We start from the raw sequence: 15,576 nt of genomic DNA on the forward strand, positions 1-15,576 counted from the left end.
TGATGGATGTTCTCAAAACACGATGGACATTCAAAAAGAAAATGTATACTCCCAACTTGAAGACCCTATCCCTCCAATACCAAAAATCTCTCGTATATAAAATCTTTGTCTTTTTCTAATATATTAGTCTGTAATAAGGGTAAAGTAATATGAGCTTGATATCATGCAAATAAGTTGGATAATTACATGGCCTCGTAGGCTCAATGCCAATATAGCCTTTCCGGAAACATCATAGCCATATGCATGTGTGGCACAGAATTCTAGCATCGTACTATTAAACAACTTCATTTGCAAGCCTTCTCATTTTGAGACAACCATTTAAGCAAAGGCCAGGCAACATATTTGGTACTACCTTTTGTGAACAAGTTTAGAGCAGGGTCACACTGTCAATTACTTTTTCTAATAATTATGCCTTGATGGTCATGTGAGAGAAGGCTTTGAGCATAGTAGAAATGTGCAACGGCTTTTGGAACTATGTATTGCAATTAAAGGGTTTGAGTGGTGCAGCGTTTATAAGATGCCGGATACTGCGAGCTTTTCTAAGATGTCAGATGTCAGCTTTTTAATATTGTGGGCTCACAAGGTGACAAACAAAGAAATCAAGGGCTGCCCTCATCATTTGCAGCAGCCTGATTAGAGATGAGGGTTGGGCCACAGAGAGAGAGAGGGGGGGGGGGGGGGGGGGGGGGGGGGGGGGGGGGACGGCACCAGATGGATGCGTGCATAGATCACCATGCAAATAGCAATGAATGCAAGGGATGATGTGGTAGTATGATCTTGCAAGATTGGGGGTGAGAGGCTTGTCGGGCAAAGGTAGCACCACCACGCTCCCTACTCCCACCTAAAAAATCATAAAAGTGCTAATTTTGGCCAAAAAACAGGATTATGCAATTCTTGTAAATTGGTCATAACTTTCAATTTTAACACTTAGCTCTCCCTACAAGCATCAAAACATGGTGACAACTATGAAGGCCTAACCTCTAGCCATCGAAACCTCACAAACATGAAGTTTAGAGTGGTATAGTTGCCAAAAATTGAAAAAAGCCAAAAACAAGACCCGTTTTTTCACACAGTTTAGGTTCAAAAATATTGTGCAAGAGTAAGGTTAATGGTGAGATCGATACTCAAAAAAAAATGCTAAGTTTTTTTCAGCTCATAAGGCAACTTTGTGGATATATAGCACTTGGAAATTCATTTTCATACTCTTCAAATAATTCAAGCAAAATGGTCACTTAACAGGACACAAAAAAGTCCAAGGACATAAACGTGTCATGTTACCATTCTAGTGTTAAGACATTATCACTTCCCTTTAACTGTCAAGATGGTTAGTAGATGGCATACAGCTAAGGGAAGGAAACTCAATAAGAAACAAATTCAAGGATATTCTCAAGAAGAATCACAGCTTAAGATTCGCAATTGCATAGGAGCAATGTCATTTATGCTAGCAACACCCAAGAAAAAGTCCCTAAAGGAAAAGCTAGCAGAATGTTTGCCCTACCAATTGGAAGAAGAATCACTCGGAGAGGCCAATAAAGCTATACTAGCAAGGAGCAGCTTGAGGCCCAACAAGTCACCATCTACAATGGAATATTCAAGAGTGCTAATGGGCCAAAATTCACATCCACCTATTACCAAAGAAGGAACAGATCTTGCCAAGGCCCCCACCATCAAACCACTACTAGAGAAAGTTGGCCTCAAGAAATTTATAGAGCTGCCACCCTGTAAGGTAGAATTCCAGAGGGTGTATGAGTTGATAGCCACCATCAAAGAAGATGGCACGACAAAAAATTTGATCTAAACAACACGTCGATGGAGGTCAACCTCATAGAGGAAACAATGGCACACACTTTAAATCTACCAAGGGAGTAGCATACAATGCGACATGGACATTTGGCCACCATAAATATCTTCTCAAGCCAGTTAGTATCATTCGTTGATTCAAATCTAAAGGAAGTGGTGGATGCTATGAGATTATACCACCAATATTTCCACTTCATAGGAGTGAGATATACATGCCCTATCCACGATGTCACTTCTATATCCATGCAGATATACATGCCCTATCCATGATGTTGCTTCTAAATTCATGCAAGCCTATAGGAAATTGGGCAGCCTGAAGGTGAACCATGCCCAATACGTTCACGATACTCACCAGATTGATAAGGCCTACAACAATGACATATATAATATATCTTGAGGTGGTCACTCGGTTGGCATATTATTCCATTGGCCAAGCAAAACATCTACCTCTTTCTCCTGCTCAGAATGATTGGTCAATTAACCCATTGGAGGATGACGACCCATCACCACCTCCAAGGTCCACATGAACATCTGAAAGATTGGGAAGAAGATTAGTTCAAGTGAGATAACTTGAAGGAGACATCATAGTGTCCACAACCACCCATCAAGATGAAGAAGCAAATGAAGATTTAGAAGAATACACTAATGCAAAGGAGCAACCATCTGCATGACCTCAAGAAGAAAAGAAACGAAAGGCTAAAGGAAAGTGTTAGAAGCGGCTAACGGCTACACCAATTATGCACCAAGTTGTGGATATGTTATGGATGTACACAATATTTACTTTTCATTGTATAGGGCTTGGGCTCATTTAGGAGTTCCAAATTTGTATGAGTCTAGGCTAGAGAGCTCACTTTATCCCATAGTTGAAGGGTTTGAGGCCCAAAACTATAAAAGAGCCCTATGCTTAATGAGAGGTCATTCTTGAGTGGTCCTTTTGAGAACTCTCTCCCTAGAGGAGGTCTTGATGGCCTAGCCTTTGAGCTTAATGCCCATGCTTAGAAGGCTAGTGCTAATCACATGTAATTAGTGTAATCCTCTCTTAATTAATCTAGTCTTCATTATGTTGTCAATCATGTTTATCTACTTTCTTTCATTGTTTTGAAGTGTTTATCTTCTCTAATCTAACTCTTACTTATGCTAAGCTTCTCCGATTAGTGGAGTCCTTATCTAACTCTCTCGATTAAGCGGAGTGGGTGTACTCATGATTGAGGGATTAGAGTTGCCCTCTAATGGTGTGCTTGTGTGTGTGTAGGTTTAAGAAGCCTTGAGCTTAATTTGATTATGTGTGACTTGATTTGGACACCATGATGGGCATGGTTGGGGTGGCCGACTTGAATGCGATCTTGTGTGCTTAATCGTCAATGCATGTAATTAGAGTTGTGCTTGAGAGATTCCAAGATTAGTGTGTTTCACTTCGTTGCTTGGTGTGTGTAGATGATTGCTTGAAGTTGATGCTTGATGTGCGATTAGCATTAGTTGATTTGGGATTATTTTTATTTGCATTGGAAGATGCACGCTCTTGAATCCTCTCAATCTTTGCATCCGATGACGCTCTCGCACATTCTTTGTGTGATGCCTCCAAGCCCTAGCCGGGTCATGCTCTCTCTCTCCGGATTGATAGATTTGTGGGAGATTGCCTATGCTATGCAAATACCTTCAAAGTAGCATCCTCCGCATAACCCTTCAGCAACACGTTTTTTGTTGCCCCGTATTGTGCTAATAGTGCCCTCAAGGTCCTATCCACCCTCATGCAAGCGATACATCCCCCATCATGCACAAATCCCCCATCATCCCTCTCTCTCTCTCTCTCTCTCTCTCTCTCTCTCTCTCTCTCCCTTCTTGTACCAGAAGAAGTTTTATAAAAATTCTTACAATAATTCCCACATTGTGACTTACCTCAACATCATTAGCTTCTGTGAGGGAGGCATTGCATACCTAGCTAGGTACGATTGGGGTAGGGGACCGCAGGCCCGGTGGGGGGGGACGGTGGTCCTCTGACCCCAATCGCACCTAGCTAGGTATGTGCTGCCTCTCGAGCGGAAGGTCATGATGTTATGTATTGTATAAAAAACACTAAAAAAGAGTCCGTTTAACTAATTGAGGAAATGTTTAAATCTTCTTGTGTTAAGGGGAGCTACACTTTTCTACCTTGAGTCACAAAAGAGTCTTGAAAACCGGTTTGGCATTGTCATCCTGATACTTGAAAAAGATATCATATTATAATTCAAAGATAGAGATTCTTAAAGACGAGCAAAAATATTGAATAGTCATTTAAAGGCAATGCCAGAATTATGATGACCCACTTCCACACACATAAACTTCTTGTGAATTAATGACAAAATTCTTTTTACCTCAGAGGCATGCTACACATTTTCAGTTCTTGTAAAACTTTCATGTGTATAAATGTGATGTTGTTGCCATAGACGGTAGGTTTTGCCATCATTCTAGGCAATGGCATTGAAATTTGATAGGCTCAAGTACTCCCTTGCAAAACGACCTTTGGGTCCCGTAGGCTGCCTACAATGATGACTAATTTATGGCTTTGACAGGGGGACAAGTACTCTCACTCAAGCACACATCCTCTCCAACTTTGTCTTCTTGCCTTGAATTAGTGAAGGCCTTGATTTCGACCTACCTCAGTGGACGGTGATGATTGGTCCACATGGCTCACTCCCTAGACAGTTCATGGCGGCAAGCTCGATTTTGCTGCAAATATTTTGGCCGCCTAGCAGTCCTCCAACAGCGCCCACGCCCCCATTTGCTACCACACCATTTTCTACAACCGTGCATGCTCTCCTCTAGCTGCACCTTGAAGGTTGAAGGCCTCTTCCTAACCTTGGGATTGATTAAGTTTCTGCCTCAGCCGTTTTGTTACATGCAGGGCACTCAAGTCTGCATGCACATCAATGCTTCTACAATACACCACATGAATATGCGCTTTGCAATCCTTAGCGCAATCATCAATAGGGTTGCATCATCAATCTCAGCCGCATTGGGCCGCCAGCTTCTTACGGCACCCCTCTCTCTCTCTCTCTCTCTCTCTCTCTCTCTCTCTCTCTCTCTCTCTCTCTCTCTCTCTCTCTCTCTCTCTCTCTCTCTCTCTCTCTCTCTAGCAGCGCGCGCCGGTGCGCGGTGCTAGAGAGACATTACATCAAGCCAGTGTTTGGGAAAAATTGGTCTCTTAGCTTAATATTCTGGCGTTTTCAATTTTAAAAATGCCGGTTGAAGGCAAAGGGAAGAGGAGAAATTCCCTCCCAAAATAGAGAAAATTAGTGAAAAAATCCAAAAAAGTAAACCTAATTTTCTAAAATTTCCTCTCAAAAAATTCAAGAAAGGGAATTTTTTATGTTTGGTAAAATGAACTTTCCCGAACACTGCATCAAGCATATATAGGTGCCAACAATTCATGGACAAAAATCCATGAAATGAGTGATGTGATTATGAGAGATGTGTTCATTTACGGTACACGTCATTAAGAAGTTCTTCTTTTAATTTATCTTAAATGGAATTTTGTTTGTTTGTGAAATTGATTTTTCCCAAACACTATTGCGTAGGGATAACCAACGAGTAAAACCATTTGTATAAAAGGTCAATGGCAACGCATCAAAGAATTACCTTCTCCGTGTAGCGATGCATGCTGGCGTACGGGTCCTAGAGGCAAGTAATGTGTAGGGAGGGCCAGGGTGGAGAAACTCAATGTCCATGAAGAGATCCTTATCCCAAAGTAAACAATGGCACAAGAGCTTTTCTTTCTTTCTCTTTCGGCGATGGACAACTCCTTCATTGTCGCTAGTGTCTGGGAAAAATCATTTTCCCAAACATACAAAATTCCTTACCATAAATTTTTCCAAGAGGAGATTTCAAAAAATTGGGTTATTTTTTTCAAAATAAATACACTATTATTCTCTATTTAGGGGCATAATATTAAGTTGAGACACAGTTTTTTTGAACACTAATTGTCGTTGTGACATCAATATTAAGTTGAGACACATTTTTTTTTAACACTAATTGTCGTTGTGACATCAATATTAAGTTTAGACACATATTTTTTGAACACTAATTGTCGTTGTGACATCAATATTAAGTTTAGACATATTTTTTGAACACTAATTGTCGTTGTGACATCAATACGCCCCGTCTCTCTCTCTCTCTCTCTCTCTCTCTCTCTCTCTCTAACAACCCCCATGCCCATGCAACCAAAGGCACAAAACACGTAGAGAGAGAGACTAGTCACTGGTAAGAGCTGAATTCTTTCTTGCTCAAACTCACATGCATGTGTTTTGGGTATCTGGTTGCATGGGCATGGGGGTTGTTAGACACACACACACACACACACAGAGAGAGAGAGAGAGAGAGAGAGAGAGAGAGAGAGATTGGCTTTGAACTCCCTATCGAGTTATTCTATTTTGTGCTACCCATGTTGTTGCAGCTCCTAGATTTTATATCTGCATATGATGGACCTGCTTGCATATGGGTTATGAATGCCCAAATCATCATTCATACCTTCTCACACATCAAATTAATGAAGCTCGTACGGATCTCTTCATGGAGATCCAAAGAGGAGCGCATGTTGGCATACGATCATACGTGGCATACGATCATAGGTGGCACATGCACACACACACACACACACACACTTATACACAAACACACACACACACACACACACACACACACACACACACACACACACACAAGGGGAGAGAGAGAGAGAGAGAGAGAGAGAGAGAGAGAGAGAGAAGATAGAACACTCACATTTGGGTCCAAGAGAAGGATCCAGAAAGAGGGGGCAAGGTAGCAGGAGGGAAGAGATAGATTCAGAGTAGATGGGGAGGGTGGTTGTCGCTCACTATTACTCCATCTTTCACACACACACACACGGATGCCCATGTGAGTTCATGTGCAAAGAGAGATGTAGAAATAAAGAGAGAGAGAGAGAGAGAGAGAGAGAGAGAGAGAGAGAGAGAGGAGTTTGCTTGGAGGTGAAAGAGTGAGGAAAAATAGTTGGCAACCTTGCTTCTGTGTGTACCTGTTGTGGCCATGTAGCAAGCTCTTCCTCCATCTTGTCTTTGCATAGTGTCGCCCTATGCTTGTCCTCTTCATCAACATCCTTTTTCTTGAAGTCTTGCCCCTCCCTCTCCTTCACCCCCTCCAATGGTTTTTACCTTATTTGCATGGTCACCAAGAAGGTCTCTGCCTGATCCTTTAGAAAGATGTCCTGGATTTTTGGGATTAAGGGAGGTGGCAACCTTGTTGATCTTGAATGGCTTGATGGATTGATTTTCAATGACTGTGGCTTTAATCCCCTCCAGCTTGGAAAGGATACAACTACCAACGAAGGTGGAAATCTTTGTGGGGCAAGTATGGAGAGTAGTCCCCTAGTTCCGAGTTGGAGCTCAAGCTAGAGCAACTGCTCCATTCTCTTTTGGAAAGTTGTTAGGTACTCAACTATTGTTGATGGGATGGTTTAAGAGCACGAGATGGGTAGACTTCTTTGACACCGGTACCCAATCTTTGCTCGGGTTTTAGTCTGCTCGAAAAATCTTGCTCGGGCTATGGTAAGACTCGATCAAAATAATATTTCGATCAGATTTCTAAGAAATTATACCATACGGTGTTTTTGCTAATGTGACACCATATAATATGATCAAATAAAAATATGTGTCATATAATACGTCCATTTAAAGCGTATTATACGTACATCCTATAATGTACAATGCAACTTAGCAACTGACTAATTGCACTGTTGTCTGCACAAATTGAAGAGATGAAAGCTCTAAAATTTGGCAGAGTCTGCGATTACAATGTTCACATAAAACACCTCATTGAACTCAATCTCAAGGCTCTAAACACCTTGCGGATGATAGGATCTGTGAGAATTAAGCAAGAAGCAATAGAGACTTGTGTGGGAGAGACAAAGAGAAGATGATAAGCCTTGAGGAGAGCATGGAGAGCTTCTTTTGCCTGAGTATTGCATAGAGCTTCATGAGACAGGAAGAAATAAGTTTCCCTCTTCTCTCCACTGCAACCTTGCAGAAAAACGCAAAAAACTCCCTCTTGCGGTCTCAAATGAAAAAAACTCTGAGCTACAAAGTTGTTTATCTCACCATTTTTAATAAGTTGCATGGGCCCCTTTTATGGAAACGCTTTCTTTTTTAATTTATTCAAAAAATATTCACCTGAAGTTTCGAAGAAGCAATTTTCTATTTTTAAGAGATACTCCTCTCACCTTATCTTTTGCATGGGAGGCTTGTAGACCAATCCCTTATCTCCACATAGCTTTAGATTGAAAAGTTTGGATAATAACACTTTGGCTCTCATTCCCACCTTTTGGTGATGCTTTTTACTTTTGGAGGCTTTTGTGATCCGTTTTGGACTCTTTTGGACTTGTTAATATTCTGTCTTCGCCCCTTAGGAACCCGATTGAATCCTTATCGAATTCAGTTGGCACTTGTGAAGAATGCATTCAAATTTTGGAACTCTTTAGTTCACAAACACATTCCTTTGCCTATTGTATAAAATGGCCCTTCTACTATTTTTATTTTCTCTCACTAGAATGGCCAATTGTAGTAAGAGAAAATTCATTTAAGTAGATCAAAAATGAAATTTGGTGACACTAGCCCACCCTTGAAATCATAGTCGTCCTTGACTATGCTTCTATGCAAGAGATGTATCCTTGGTCCATTGGCTTTTTGCTCAAGATCCACTTTTAGCACATTTGACATCGTTCCAAAGTAGATGCCCAATGTACGTGGTACTTGGGATAAAATATGCCGCAAGTATCTCTACCCTATTAGCACTATCACCTTTTTGTAGTAGTTTGCAAGTCTACTCGGTACTTGGGAGAGATTCTGCTGGGAGTGTGCAACATTTGTTATGCATACCCATTACATTTAAACATTAATGAAGAACTTAAGACAATAGGGTTCAAAAGTGAGAGTCATGTTTTTCTTCATTGCATTTTCATTGAATACATCGATGTAAAAACATTAGGGCTTTGCATGCAATTCATTGTAGGTAGCTACAAGTGACATATTATCCTTCAATTGTGGCTCTTGCATCCCTTTAGCATCTTCAAAAGGGTAGTTTTTAAATTTAATGAGATACTTAGCACCTTGTCATCGTGCAGATTATATGCTCGGGTTGCAACATCCCTTCATGCCCTTCAAATTCTAGAGGATATTTTGGTATTGGCTATTGTGGTGGATCACCTCTTGTAGCCCTGTAGTAGAATCACATGGAATGCATTCTGGATTGGCCAATGAGACGGTACATCAAGTTGAAAATCCGTTTCATTGATTGGCCGTAGAATTTGGAATGGTCCATAATACTTGCGTGCTAATTTTGCATCCTCCCTAGTGTTATGAGAGACATAACATCTTGAAAATCTATTCTAGTAGCATACTCATCTACCATAGAGGTTAGATCATTGTGAGAGGCTATTGACAGAACATTGCATCGAGGTATACATGAGAGTGCATCCGCTACTTGATTGTGCTTACCAAAAATGTGAGCAATGTGAAAATGAAATTGCAAAAGGAGATTTTCCCACCTCATTTGTTTGTCGAAAAGCTTGGTTTGTGTCATGAAGTACTTGAGACTCTGGTGATCTATTTGAATGATAAAGGGCATCCCAAGTAAGTAATGCTTCCACGTATCCAAGGCATGTAAGACAGCTAGAATCTTCTTTTTATAGATGCCAAGAATCATCTTATCGGAGTGCAATCTGCGACTCTCCTCTGCTATGGCCCATGCCCTTCTTGAAGTAGTACCGCTCCAAGACAATTACCACTTGCATCACAATGGACCTCAAATGGCTTTGAGAGGTCTACTAGCACTAAGATGGGTTGAGTCGTGAGTCTCTCATCAAGCTTAGTGAAGGATTTTCTCTCCTTTTCAGTCCATACATACTTGACGCTATTCTTGTGTAATGGTCCTACTATGACCACAAATTGGGACTACGGTGCAATGAAAATTTTAGATTAACTAGAGTAATCAATCAATTGTGTAACATTGAACATATTCAAGCATGACAATTGTAGAGGATGCATTAACTCACGCATCACACACATGTACCAAAGCTGTAAGAAAGAGAGATAGAGGGAGAAGAATTTGTCACTGGTTGAGGGCCAGAATTTTTAGAGCCGACCCCCGCTCCGAAATGACCTTGTATTAATAAATTCTTTTTCTTCAGGAGAGCTTCTGATCAATACAACTGAACATTGAGCATATTCAAGCATGACAATTGCAGAGCATGCATTAACTTAGATTCAACCATGCATCACACGTGTACTAAAACTGTAAGAAAGAGAGAGAGAAGAATTCGACACCAGTTGAGGACCGGACTAATTGGAGCGGACCCACCTTCCGAAAGGACTTTGTATTAGTGGTCGAGCAACAAGCTCCCATCAGGCCCGCTGCCATGAATTGGAGGTTTTTGTGTTGTTTTTTGATAAAAATATTTTTATTGGTTTTCAAGGGCTCCTTTTAGTGACACTTAGCCATCTTGAGAAGTGGGCTAGTGAAAGCATTATAGGGGACATAAATGAGTTTATAACTTTCATCTGGCTTGGAAATGAGAGAAGAGCAAACTTTCACCTTTTCATTTTTTATCTGAATTTTTCAAGGACCCAACGAGATCTTTGTTTGTGAGTCACATCCACCCCCAAGGGGCCCCCCAGGATGCTTGAAGATATTCCCTTTTGAGACAATCTCACATGTCCAAACGGTAGGGTTGAAGTAGTCATTTTTTGATAGGGAGATCAACCTTGACTTATCAATATTACACTTGGAACTCTAGGCCACGAAGAACGATTGCACAATCTCTTGGGCTTTCTTGACAACCTGGGGGTGCGCCTTCAAAAAGAGGAGCAAATATTCTGTGAATAGTTTTGCCAAGGGATGGTCATTTCCTGGTAAATTCAGGTCTTGTCACTCCCCTCACTAGGCATTGGCTTCAAGAATCATGATGAGAGGATGCAACCTGATGGAAAAAAGTAGGGGGGACCAGGGGGACATCCTTGTTTAATCAATATTTTGACCTGGAAGGAGCCCACAATTCTATCATTAAACAAAATCTCTGACTTGTTTCCCCCCCCCCCCCCCCCCCCCCCGGTGCAAATGAGGTGACATATACGAGGCCCAAAGGCTAGGACTTCCATGAAATCTTCTATATATGACCATGTTATTTTGTCGTAAGTCTTATCAAGGTCAAGCTATACCAGAATCCAATCTTGCTTGGTGGAGACCATGTATTCGATGCCCACCATTGCTGCCAAGATTTTGTCATAGATGGACCTTCCTTTAATATACCCTTGCTAATGGGGAGAAACAATCCTATCCATTAGGGGAGCTAGTTTGAGGGCTATTGCCTTGGTAGTAATTTTGTAAGCTACTGACATCATTGTAATAGGGTGCAAATGCTTAAGTTGAGAACAATAGAGTTGTTTGGGGATGGGTTTGATAAGACCTCTCTTCACACTTGTATCCAGCAACCCTTCGGTAATGGCTTGGTTAAACAACCGTGTGAATAGGACCTTGAGATCATACCAAAATTCTTTAAAGAACTTAGCCGTCAACCCATCCTAGCCGGGGGACTTTTCCTTGCCAATAGGTTGTAGTGCTAGTGAACAGTTGTCTTTGGAGAATGCCCTTTCTAGGCGGTTGGCTATTGATTGGGGAACCTTCTTCACAATACTCTCAAGCAAAGTTGCTCAAGCTTCATCCAGTTCCTAGGATTGGATCTTTGGCTGGCCAATAATCTGGCTTAGATAGCTCAACATTAGACTAGCCATCTCATCTTGGTTCTGAAATGTAATCCCATTTCTCATCAAAGAGCGAGTGGACGCGGCCCCAACTCTTCTCGACTTTCAAAGCCCTAAAAAATTTTGCTTGGTTAGAGGCTTACGGTTGTAGGAAGGTCTCCCTAGAGAGAAATTTTGCCTTCTTAATTTCCTCAAGATGCTCATTGGCTAGGTTAGATTTAACTTCAAGCCACCGCTTGTGCTCATTCTCAGTAGCTAGCCTAGCAACCTTTCTTGAGTTCAACAGAGCCATCTCCAATATGATATGCTAGAGGTGTGCCTCACTAGCTTTTTTAATCCAAGGGCTTGAGCTTTTGATCGCTTTTTGAATGCTTCAAGCAATAGATCCCAATCTTTTGGTTTATTGAGATCCACATCTTTCTTGAGCTTACCAATGCTTTCTTGGTGAGGGGATGATCCTCCCACCTAATTCTAACTCCAAGGATTCTGTCGGAGGGGTGGTTAATAACCACCTGAGGTTCCAATTATCTGTCTACAATAAGTAGGACGCCCATGAATCCTTCACTTCCTTCCCTATAGAAAAAAAGATTTTTCCCTATAGCTTGCTTTCTCCTGCTATGAGAATCTAGGTGGTGTTCTTGGATGGCCCAACAATTGATTTCTTTCTCCTTCTTAACTTCATCCCAGAAGAGGGAACTTTTCTTTCAGCTCTTTAAACTTGCTATGAGAATCTAGGTGGTGTTCTTGGATGGCCCAACAATTGATTGCTTTCTCCTTCTTAACTCTTCTTTAAACCCTTCACGTTCCAAGAATGGATAGCAAGACTATCCATGATTGGGAGAGAGGGACGAATTCTTCAACATTCAATCACCACATCCCTAGTCCTAGGAGAATCCAAGGGTTCCAAGTCAGAGGATTTCTTTTCTTGAAGCATTGTGAAGGGGTTGTGAAGAGGAATGACCCACGTCCCCCCTCCCTTTTAGTTGCACGGCGGGATGGATAGGACCTTTCCCTTTCACAAGTGACATGGAATCTCTTACCACTTCCTTTACCCTTCTCGCCCTCCTCAGACCTAGGATTTGCACCACCGACTTAGTTGTCACTATCATAAACTTAGGTATCAAAGCAGGAGAAGCACATACCTTTTCATTATGTGGGCCTTCGGGGATTTGCAGTATGATGTTTCACTTTTCCAAATCTTTCTCCTGCAGCTTGGTGTCCACCTTGTCACAAATCATAGCCTCCTTTACCTACCCTAATCCTGCCCCTTCATTACTCTTTACCTAATTCACATTCCCTTCCACCGGGGCTTCCTCACTATGGCAATGGTTGTCGTTCCCTTCATTGGAGTCTTGTGCTTCAAGATGGGTATTCACTTTAGCCTTCATGGGGAAATCCTTCGCAAAGTGTCCAAATATGTTACACTCAAAACAAGCCCCAAAGTAAGTCCCAAAATTGAGCGGGATGCTTATCAACCTAGCTCTGACATTAATCACCATGCTCTTGGTGTCTTAGAGACATTCCATCCATTATAGACCTTGTTAGAGGACCTGCCTAAACCTATCTTGTTAGGAAAAAACAAGCGGGTGCCCAACTGATTGGCAAGCATCCTGATATTATCCCACAGCCGTCTAGGAAATTCCACAAACTCGACCCAGACCGGATGAAACCCTTGAAGGGATTCTGCTGAGTCAAATACGGGCTCCCATGGCACCACGCATACAATACTCCTATTAAAAAAGGGGGGACATTTTCTAGGATCATTAAGATGTCGAATACTTCTTTGAACCTTACCGAGTAGAAACCCTTGTCTAGGTATGAGATACTCTCAATTTCTCCTCGGTGCCCAAGAATTTGCAGTCCCTGTAGTCACTGAGTCATCTTGTACCTATTCAAGACTCTTCCACTAAATCCAAACACCAGTGTAATCTTAGCTTGCATGGCTAGCTTCTTCTTAATCAGAGATGGTAGAATTGCCATTGTAATAGCCTCTGCGACCCCCAGATAAATTTCTTTAAAGCACTAAAGGCCCTATCCGCTAGCTCGTCTTTGAGAAACCACTGCTTTCAACCTGTAAACAAGTTCTTTTGTTGCCGTTTGGGATGGTCTCAATATGTCTATTAACTTCTTTGAGTTCATGTTTTAGTCGATCCTTCACATTCTTTAGTTTTTTTAAGGTCTCCCTCACTTGATGACTCAACTGATGTGGCTTTATCATCATCCTTAGAGTTGGGACCCTTACGAGTGTTGGCGAATGAGACACCTGGTTTGAGAGATGCACAGCCAGTTGCCATCTTGTTCCCATTTAAACAAATTGGACCTTGGGGCTCAGCGGCCTTAAGGGTCTTTACCTCGAAGTTGGTTCCTTGTGGAGTCCAATCGAGTGTTGTTTCTTTATCAACAGTAGAGGGGGCTTTTCAATCAACACCATTTTGTTAATCACTCATGGATGGATTACAAGGCGAATCAGCACCCGCCATCACGACATCGGTCAATGGATGCAAGTCTGACCCATCCCCCTCATCAATCGGCCCACCTGCTTCATTTTGAGAAAGTTTCCTTTCCGCCGGTATCTCCGAGAATTTAACAATATCCTCCTCCATGGGAAGTGACTCAATCTCCATAACTACTAATGCCGCAAAAATTCAACCCTTTGGGATGCGGGGGAGAGATGGCAAGAGAGCGACAGAGCGAGGCCACTCAAAGGGGTAATGAATTAATACAAAGGGTGGCTTGAAATAATATGTTGAAAGAACAACAAGATTAATTGTTGTTGAAGCAACACGATAAAGGGGCTATCACTGAAAGACAAAAATAATAGCGTTATCATTGACGGGTAGATGAAGGCCAAAAGAATGATTAATAGTGATATTAATAAAAAATGGGTAAGCTATTAATTTCCATCAAGAAGGTGGGGGGTGGGGAGGTGGGCGCAGGCGAGCAAAAGAGAAACTTATTGCAATGACCAATTTCTTGCATGAAGATAAGGAACATGAAGGCTTTGATGTGTGCTTATTGCACTCGATCACCTTGGTCTCGCACTAATGCCACTTTTGCTTTCACTATTACTAGATCCACTATAGTTGTTATCTACGTCTTTTACTTTACTTATTAGTAAATATTGTTAATGGAAGCAAGCTACATGCTCTACTTGGAGGGCAAAGGTAGTCAGGCTTCCTTTCCATCGATATCATCAACTCTGACTTTTAAAACAAACCTAGCTAATATAATGCTAACATGGAAAACTTTGAACCCTAATATAAAAAAAGAACCAATACTCGAATGTTCATAACGTGCCACGCCACCCCTATTTATGATCGATATAGCCACGCGTTCATGCTAATTCTAGTATCTTCTCGGGATGCTCAACCACAATAAGATTTTTTAATTTACACATGCATAAAGAGGGACACAAATAGATCAAGCATTAAAATTGTTTTCATGGTGCTGGGGAATCCATGTATCAATAGTATAATGGATGTTAGTTTAGTGTTCACAGACTTAAGTTTATCGCTTAAATGCATGCCTCTTTTATCAATGTAAACAAGAGTTAATTCATTGTGTGTTTAACATATTAATCTCTATCTTTGTCTATTTATCATCCTATCTACATGGGAGTTGAATTAATGGAATATTAGCATCTTTTTTTATTACAATGGTATTAGCAAGGAGGACACATGCAAAGTACATCTAAAGGGGCCTTGATGCACCAATTTACAGAGCATGAAGTGGATTGCATTTTTAGTTTCACTTGGGTGGACACCCCTTGATGGCCTTGCAAATAACTACCAATCCCTCTGTAAACGACTTCATTGGGGCACAATCTTGTCTTACTAATGTTTTAGCCATTTTATGAATTTAATCAATCTTTAATGGAGGAATAATTTCCTTGTAACCTTCTTGCTAACTTGATGAATTTGATTTGCAATATAGTCTTGTCACTTTTTCTTTGCTTGATGTTTTCAAAAGAAAAGATTGAAAGTGGTGGTTTAAATTAATGGGATTTTTTTCT

General features: G+C 41.2%; 1 pseudogene; it reads left to right on the top strand.

Moving 5' to 3' along the window:
- The first annotated feature begins 1,321 nt into the window (after positions 1-1,321).
- On the top strand, positions 1,322-7,329 carry LOC147426623 (uncharacterized; annotated as a pseudogene).
- Positions 7,330-15,576: the final 8,247 nt, after the last annotated feature.

The sequence above is a fragment of the Adiantum capillus-veneris genome, chromosome 24 (assembly GCF_014529385.1).
Source record: "Adiantum capillus-veneris isolate H3 chromosome 24, ASM1452938v2, whole genome shotgun sequence".
In the NCBI taxonomy this organism is placed as follows: Eukaryota; Viridiplantae; Streptophyta; class Polypodiopsida; order Polypodiales; family Pteridaceae; genus Adiantum; species Adiantum capillus-veneris.